Raw genomic sequence first — 8,475 nt, 5'->3', positions numbered from 1 at the left:
TATATACCAGACAGGGCCTACTGTCAAGCAGGCATTAATGTGGTGCCTGCTGTATTCCAGGCAGCAAACAAGAGTCACGAGGTGCCTACTGTCTGCCAAGCACTGGTTTAGGTCCGTTAAACCAACTCTACTACCCAGTTGAGATTCTTGGGATGTAGCCACACCCCTGTACTTATGTGTAGGGCTTGGCTGTTTCACCCTGTGACAGTCACAGCCCTAGAATATTTCCTCTCCCATCTCCTACTGAAGGGGACCTACAACGAGACCCAAATACACGGAGGTGCTCAGTCAGTGTGCTCTGAGTGATGGAAAAGTAATAAAAGCCTGATGAGTCCGTGTTCCTGGTGCCAGAAACTCATCCTACAGAGGAGGAAACCGAGGTGCCCATCACCCACAGTCCCCTGACCTGGCTGGACCCAGCCACCTCCTCTCCCCACCTGGCCCTGCCCATTTCCCTTCACCCACCTTCCGAGCTGCACCCTTGACACGTTGTACCCTCCTGTCTTGAGATAAGGGGTGAGGGGAGGGTCAAAGTCTCCCCTTGTAAGTTGACCGTGAGGCTGGGAAGATTAGCTCCTTGAAACCCTCACCTTGGGAGCTTCTATCCCACCTCAACCAAGGCGGGGAGGTCCTGGGGTTCCCCACACAAACAGACAGACGCTCCACTTGAACAAAGAACCTACAACCAGCGAAGCAACAAAAATGTTGTCGCTCGGGCCTCGCCTCACACATTGCCTCCTCCAGGGGAGGAGGTCGGGCAGGGGTTCCCAGTGCCACCCCCACCCCAGCACCCCCACCTCGGTCGCCACCCCGATGGATTTTCCCCCTAGCTATTTCGTGGCCCAAAGTCATCTTTTGTATTCATCTCTTTACTCATTTATCCATCCCTCCATAACACAGAGTGTGTCTGTCTGTGTTGATCACTGCTGTATCTAGAATCCAGCCGGGTACACAGTTGGTGCTCAATAAATATTGAGGGGAAGAATAGATGAGTTGTTTGACGTTTGCACACATGGTTTGCTACCCACATCCACCACCAGACTGTCAGATCGGAGTGGGCCGTGACCTTGCGTGTCTTAGTCACCACAGGGCCCCCCGTGTCCGCCACAGAGCCCTGGGCCTCTCCCCTCCCATGTGCCAGGTGCCAGACTGGACAGCGAGAAGTGGCCCTCGGTCACCCATGCATGTGAGTTCCACGTGTGCAGAGAACTTTGTCCACTTTGTTCTCTATGGCATCCCCAAGGCCTGAAACATCACCTGGCATACAGTAGTAGGTGCTCGATACATGTTTGTGAACTCAGTGAGAGAACCCAGCTCTCCTGGGTGCTTCCTCTCTTTCTCTGGAGTAAAAAAATAATAATTGTGCTTTCCTCCCCTCTCTGCTTCTGCTCTTTGCCGCCATCAGCCCCTTCTGCACGCGGGACTTAACGCCCACGGGTGGTGGGGGGATCTCGCTTTTGCTGCCACCGCGGTCTGCACAGTAAGTGGGTGACTAGCTTCTCTGGGCCTCTTTCTCAGTCTGCAAAGTACGCATTACATTCGGGTTTTTATCAGAGAGCTGTTGTAAATAGCCAAAGTGGACAGTTCTTGCGAAGTAATAGTAGAAGCTTAATGGTCGCTTCAATATTTAAATACTGGGGGACGGTGGTAAATAGCCTCTGGGATGGCTTCCAGGGCCCCGGCTGTCTGGTATTCATTCGCCCCTGTCTAGGATATGGGTTGAACTTAGTGTTAGGCATCTAGTAACTAGGATATGGCAGATGTGACTTCGAAGATTAGGTAATGAAACGTCTTTGGCTTCCGTCTTGGGCTCCCTTTGCTCACTTCGTAGTACTCCTCACGGAAGTCTAGACCAGGGTCCCCAACCCCCGGTCCGCAGAATGGTGCTGGTCTGTGGCTTGTTGGGGACCGGGCCTCACAGCAGGAGGTGAGCGGCAGGTGAGTGAATGAAGCTCCATCTGCATTCGCAGCCGCCTCCCAGCGCCAGCATCACCGCCTCAGCTCCGCCTCAGGTCATCAGGCATTAGATTCTCATGGGAGCACCGGTCCCTGGTGCAACAAAGGCTGGGACCACTGCCCCAGACCATACTCCTAGACAGGCATGTGGAGAGCAACTGGGGCCTCCCACCAACAGCCACGTGAGCGAGCCATCCTGGATGTACCCTCAGATGTGGCAGCCCCACTCGCCAGCTCAGCTGCCACCTCATGAGAGACCCCGGGCCAGAACTGTCCAGCTAAGTCACTCCCAAATCCCTGACTCTCAGAAACTGCGTGAGAGAATAAGTTTACTGTTCCACCACCAAGTCCGGGGGGGACTTGTTACACAGAAATTGATAGCTAATCCATGCACCCAAGAGAAATAAAAGCCCGTGTCCACACAAGACCATAGACATGATTTTTCAGGGCAGCTGCACTGAAAACATCCCCAGACTGGGAACGACCCAAATAAATGTTCACCGACGGGAGAGCAGATTAAACAAACTGTGGTCCACCCAGAGAGTGGAATATTATTCAGTCGCGAAGAGGGAAAACCGTATGACAACGTGGATGCCTCTTAAATGCCTTATGCCGAGTGACAGAAGCCAGCCACAGAGGACATGCCGTACGATTCCGTTCATATAAAATTCTGGAAAACGCCAACTATAGAAATGCATGGTGGCTGCAAGTAGATTGCTGGTTGCCTGGGGAACGGAAACTTTTGGGGGGACACGGAACCTTCGTTCACTGTCGGCTGTTCCCTGGTTGCATGAAGGTCGGCGTATGGCGAAACTCATCACACCGTACGTTTCAAACATGCAGTTTGTCGCATGTCAATTAAACCTTAATCAAGCTGTAAAAAAGAGACATGTTCTAGGAGGTGGTACTCGTCAGGCACACAGTAGGGGCTTAATAAACACTTCGATGTTTAAAAGGGCGCTGAAACGGGCAGGCGAGGTTGGGACTCCAGTCGAGGGCAGGGAAATGAATCAGATGAGAGAGGAGTCAGTGGGCTCAGTCGTCCCCTCAAGTATTTGTTGGATGTCATCCGTGACAGCCCCTCCCAGCAGCAGCTCTGCCCCTGAGGGGAGCAGCAGGGAACCGATCAGCAGGGGGTGTCTCGTCATTCTCATCCTTTCCCTAAGTGCCTACTGCGTGCCGGGAACTGGGCGGGCACTGGGACTAAGATAAGGAAACTGAGGCCCACGGAGAGTTGGTGAACTGGTCCCAGGGTCCAGCCGGTTGCTAAACGCTGACTCTGCTGTCCCCACCCAGAGGCCCAGAGAGACAAAGTCCACTGCGGCCACACCTTGATACCTGGGAGGCCTCCTCCCTCCCTCCCGAGGACATTGACCTCCATGCCTCGAGGAGTTTGATTTTATGAGGGGGTCCAGGGGTCGGGGAACAAGGCCATTTCCTGGCATGCAGCTGAGAGCAAAGGTAAGTGGGGCGCTGGGCTGGAGGCAGGCAGGGCAGAGGGGCACCCCAGGCCAAAGTGCCAGCCCTGGAACCAGGTGGCAAATTCCACAGCACTCAAGTCCCCCACCTTTCTTTACAGGGGCGCTCACCGCCTGCCCCTGTAAAGAAAATCAGCAGTACCACGTGGACACAGCATCGGAGGAACTGGAGAGGGGGCTCTCGCCCTGGCCCTGCCTTATGCCCCCAGCGCCGTGCCCAACTTGCAGTCACTGAAGATCTTCATCCGTTTCCTCTTATTTTAAGTTTTCCAGAGACGATGGGAGTCCCAGTCCGTCCAGGTCACAGGACCCGTGGCCAGGTCCATGGCAGACACTCGTGGATGTCTGCTGCCCAGCTCTATAAATATCAGCTTTTATTCTCTACCGATAACAGACATGCACACGGCCAAGAAGCGCTTGGGAGAATGCAAACTAAAAACACAGTGAGGTGCGATTAGACCAGAACGGTTAACGTGAAAAAGTCTGACCATATTAAGTGCTGGCGAGCATAAGGGGCGGCGGGAACCCTCGTCCCCAGCTGGTGGGAATGCAAAATGGTGCCGCCACCGTGAACCGTGTGGCAGGTTCTCGGAAGGTTAAACGCGCATCTACTGTCGGATCGGCCATTTCACCCCTCGGTAGTTAGCCAGCAGAAACGAAAACACGTCTACACAAAGATTTGCCCGCAGAGGCTCAGAGCAGGCTCATATTGAGTGACCAGGAGGTCAAAGCCAGACTATCGGGTTCTCATCCCACACACACTCGCCCCCCAGGCTGTGTGACTTTCAGAAAGTGGCTGTCCCTCTCCAAGCCCATATTTCTTCATCTGTTAAAATGGGGGTGACGATAAAAATTCCTACATACCGACAAGCACGGGAAAAGCAAATGTTGGTTTGTGTGATTAAAAGAAAAAAAAAAAGATAGCTAACATCATTAGTCAACAGGGAAATGCAAATCGAAACCAGGGTGAGACACCATTCCACACCCAGTAGGACAGATAGAATGAAAAAGACAGACAGCGGCTGTTGGCGAGGACGTAGAAGAAACAGGCGTTCAAATAAAAACTTGCACGTGAATGCTCACAGCAGCATAATTCACGACAGCCAAAACGTGGGAATGGACCAAGCGGCTGTCAGTGGATGAATGGATGCACACAGCGTGGCCCACCCACACGGGGGAATATCACTCAGCCATGAAGAGCGAGGAGGCCCTGACACTCACCACAACGTGGATGGACCTTGAACACACGACGCTCACTGAGACGCCGGACACACAAGGCCACGCTGTGTGTGATTCCATTTATGTGAAATGTCCAGAACAGGCAGGACCACGGAGACAGGAAGTTGGTGAGTGGTTGCCAGGGGCTGGGGGAGGGTGATGGGGAGAGACCGCTAAGGAGGACAGGGTTTATTTTGGGGGTGATGGAATGTTCTGGAAACAGCCGTGATGGCAGCCCCACAGAGTAAATATACGAAACACCACTGAATTGTACACTTTAAAGTGGTGAATTTAGGATATGTAAAATATATCTCAAAAAATATGTCAATGATTAAAAAAAGAAAGAATTCCCACATAGCCTGGCACACGGAAGGCACTCGACAACGCTCAGGGTTATCATTATCACGGGCTGGACATGACATAGCCAGTTTTTATTCCACAGACATTTAGTGAGCACCTACTGTGCGCCAGGCACTGGGGACAGAGCAATGAGAAATCAGACAAAAATTCCTGCCTTCTTGGAGCTGGTATTCTAAGTGGGGCAGACATATAAAAAACAAACACAAATAATGAAAATATATAGGGTGTTAGGAGAAGGGAGAAAAAAATAAAGCAGAGTAGGGGCCTAGGAAGGGGGTGGAATTTTAGACTCAGGGATTAGGAAGGGCCTCGCAGCGGACGTGAGCAAGTCATCCGTATACCTATAAGAAGAGCGTTCCAGGCAGAGGGCAGAGTGGCGCAAAGGCCCTGGGGCACGGTGGAGCCCGGCGAGTTGGAGGAACAGCGATGAGGCCCGTGTGGCTGGAGCAGAGTGAGGTTGGGGGAGACAGGGAGCGGGGAGGGCAGGTCGTGCAAGGCTCTGCAGCCTGCCTGAAGGCCTGGGGCTTTGACCCCAAGGAGGTGGGAGCCCTGGAGAGCTGATTTAGGTGTTCACAGGCGCCCCCTGGTGGCCTCTGCGGGGAGGACAGGCTAGGGGGGATGAGGGTGGTGCGGATCCAGGCAGGAGATGAAAGGGGGCTGGACCAAGGCGGAGAAGTGGGCTGGTCATTATCAGTTCAGACTCTGCACCCACGATTTCTGGGTTCAAATCCCAGCTCGTTGGCCTTGAGCTGTGACCTCCAGACGGTGATCCAACCTTTCTCCATTTTCTTTTCTTGTAAAAGAGATACTGTACCACGGTTCCCACCTCCGAGGGCTTAGTTTATGCAAGGTGCTTGAAACAAGGCCTAGTACACAGTAAACGGTTGTTTTTTGTTATTATAGTAAAAATCATTATTATGATTTTTAATCATTTTAAATCATTATTTTGATTACTCAGGTAATTCTCACCTGAGTGTCATTATGCCTTACCAAGACACAGTCAATAATGTTGGTGGCATTTCTGGCCATGGGGACTGGGGGTGCTCCCGGCATTGCGTGGGCGAGGTCCAGGGATGCTGCTCAACGCCCCACAGTGCGGAGGGGGGAACCCTGAGGCAGACCGTGCGGGGCGCTGCGCAGCGTCCAGCGCAGAGCCTGGCCGCTGTGGGCGCTTCCCAAGGACGTGCGAACCGACGGACACGGTCCCCTCGGCTCACCTGGGCCGGCGGCGCCGAGTCCTGGGACGTGCTGCCCCCGTGCGGACGGTCGTGGAACTGCGCCCGTGGGCCCGGAGGGGCCCCGCGCCGTCTGCGACGCCTGACCTCGGGGAGCCGAGCGTCCCCACGCGGCGCTGCCCGCCTGCTCTCTGCCAAGACGGCACAATCCTAGCTCGGTGCCGTCCGACATGCCAGCCGCTTGTGACCACGCGTGTGCCAGGGCAACTGAGGAGCTCAGTTTGTCATTTCCTTCATTTCGATTAACTTACGTGGAAATGCAAACAGCCAGGTGTGCCCCGCGGTCAGCAGCCCAGTTTGTAGAGAAAGCGGCTGCTCACTTGTCCCGGGCAGCGGGGTCCTGGTGTGCGCGTCTCTGGATTGGCGGATGTTTGTCTCCAGGACCTTTTTTTTTTATATCAATATATATCAAGTGCTTACTGGCGTCAGCCAGTTCTGAGCACTTTGCTCTCAGCCACTCAAGTTTCTGACTCAAGCACTTCAAGGAGGTAAGTACTGACCCTATGCCCACTTTATGGAAGAAGAGACTGAGGGTCAGAGAGCATAGCGGCCCAAACGTTCTTACTCTGTGCTAACCTCCAGGTAAGGGGCCCTCATGCCTGATTGTAGTCCATCCTTACTACTGTTAGGACCCCCGTTTTGCAGACGAGGAAACTGAGGCTCACATGGAAGCTGCACCTTAGTCACAGTCACTCAGCAAATAGAGTGCCAGAGTAAGGATTCGAACCTTCATCTGTCTATTAACCATGAGCCTGAACCTCGGCCCAGCGTGGTTTGTGGGGGAAGGGGCTGGAGAAGGTTGGGAGATATAGGCAGTACTCCGACTGAGAACTAGCCAGACTGGAGTCTGGGCCTCACATCTGTCTGCCGGCTCCTGGCTGTGTGATCTGAGGAGGTGTCTCACCCTCTCTGAGCCTCTGGGTCTCCTTCTTCCCGGGGCTCTTCTGGGGATTAAATGATATAACTCCTTATCCTAGTCTGCTGAGGCTGCCATAACAAAACACCATAGACTGGTGGCTTAAACAACCAAACTTTATTATTTTTCTCATGGTTCTGCGGACTGGACGTCCAAGACCAAGGTGCCAACAGGGTGAGTGTCTGGTGAGGGCGCTCTTCCTGCCTGCAGATGGCTGCCTTCTAGCTGTGTCCTCAAACAGCAGAGAGAGAGGTCTGGTCTCTTCCTCTTCTTAAAAAGGCGTGAACCCGACCCAGCCGAGGCCTAGACAAGTACAGACACTGGTACAGAGCCACGTGCCAACCCCCCAACCCCCGTTGCAATGCGCTTAGCCCTCAGGTATTTCAGAAAAGGCAGCAGGGGCCTCTGGAGGGTAGGCCAGGTGGGCAGCCACGCCTCCCTGTTCCCCACAGCCCCCAAATGTCCCCAGATGTCCCCAGAGACACACCCACTGGAGGTGGCCTCCTAATCACTGTGCCAACGTACAGCACAGCCCCAGGGAAATGCTGCGGACGCCTTTTACAGGCTCCTAGGGTACGGCCGGGAGATCCTGGCAGAAGAAACGCAGAAAGAAAACACATTCATTGTCAAGCATGGCCCCGGTGGGGGAAGGGGGGGTGACAAGACTTAGAGACTTGTGTTCCCAGCGCCGTCCAGGCTGGGCGGCCTCCAGCCAGGCCACACTCTCTCTGAGCCCACCTGCGAAATAGGTTCCTAGTAAATGAATGAATATGTGAAGACTTAGAACAGCTAGCTCCCAGCACACAGGAGAAGCCACTGTAAGCATCACTGTTATTGCTGTTTGTTTGTTTACCTTTCCCGAATTTACGAATTGTGGACAGGTCGGGGGGCTGCTCTCCCCACTGTAGGGCTGGGCTCAGGAGGGATGAGCAAGGTACCTGCCTAGGGCTCACGATTTAGGGGGTGTTAATCAGTAGAGCTGGGAAGACGTGGAGAAATCGGAACCATCAGGCAGCGTTGGCGGGGATGGAAGATGGACCAGCCACTGCGGAAGAGTCTGGCCGTTCCTCAAAGGGGCAAACGTGGAGCTTCCATCTGACCCAGCAATTCTACCCCCAAGTACCCGCCCAGGAGAAGGGAAACCTTGTGTTTACATAAAAACTAGCGCGAATATTTACAGCAGCTTTATTCATACTAGACAAAAGGCGGAAACCACCCAAATGTCTGTCAGCTGATGAATGGATAAATAAAATGCACGTGCACACACACGCGCACACACACACACTGGAATATTATGCAGCCACGAAAAAGG

Source organism: Pteropus medius, unplaced genomic scaffold, assembly GCF_902729225.1.
Source record: "Pteropus medius unplaced genomic scaffold, Ma_sr-lr_union100, whole genome shotgun sequence".
Lineage (NCBI taxonomy): Eukaryota > Metazoa > Chordata > Mammalia > Chiroptera > Pteropodidae > Pteropus > Pteropus medius.
This window is presented reverse-complemented; position numbering follows the sequence as displayed.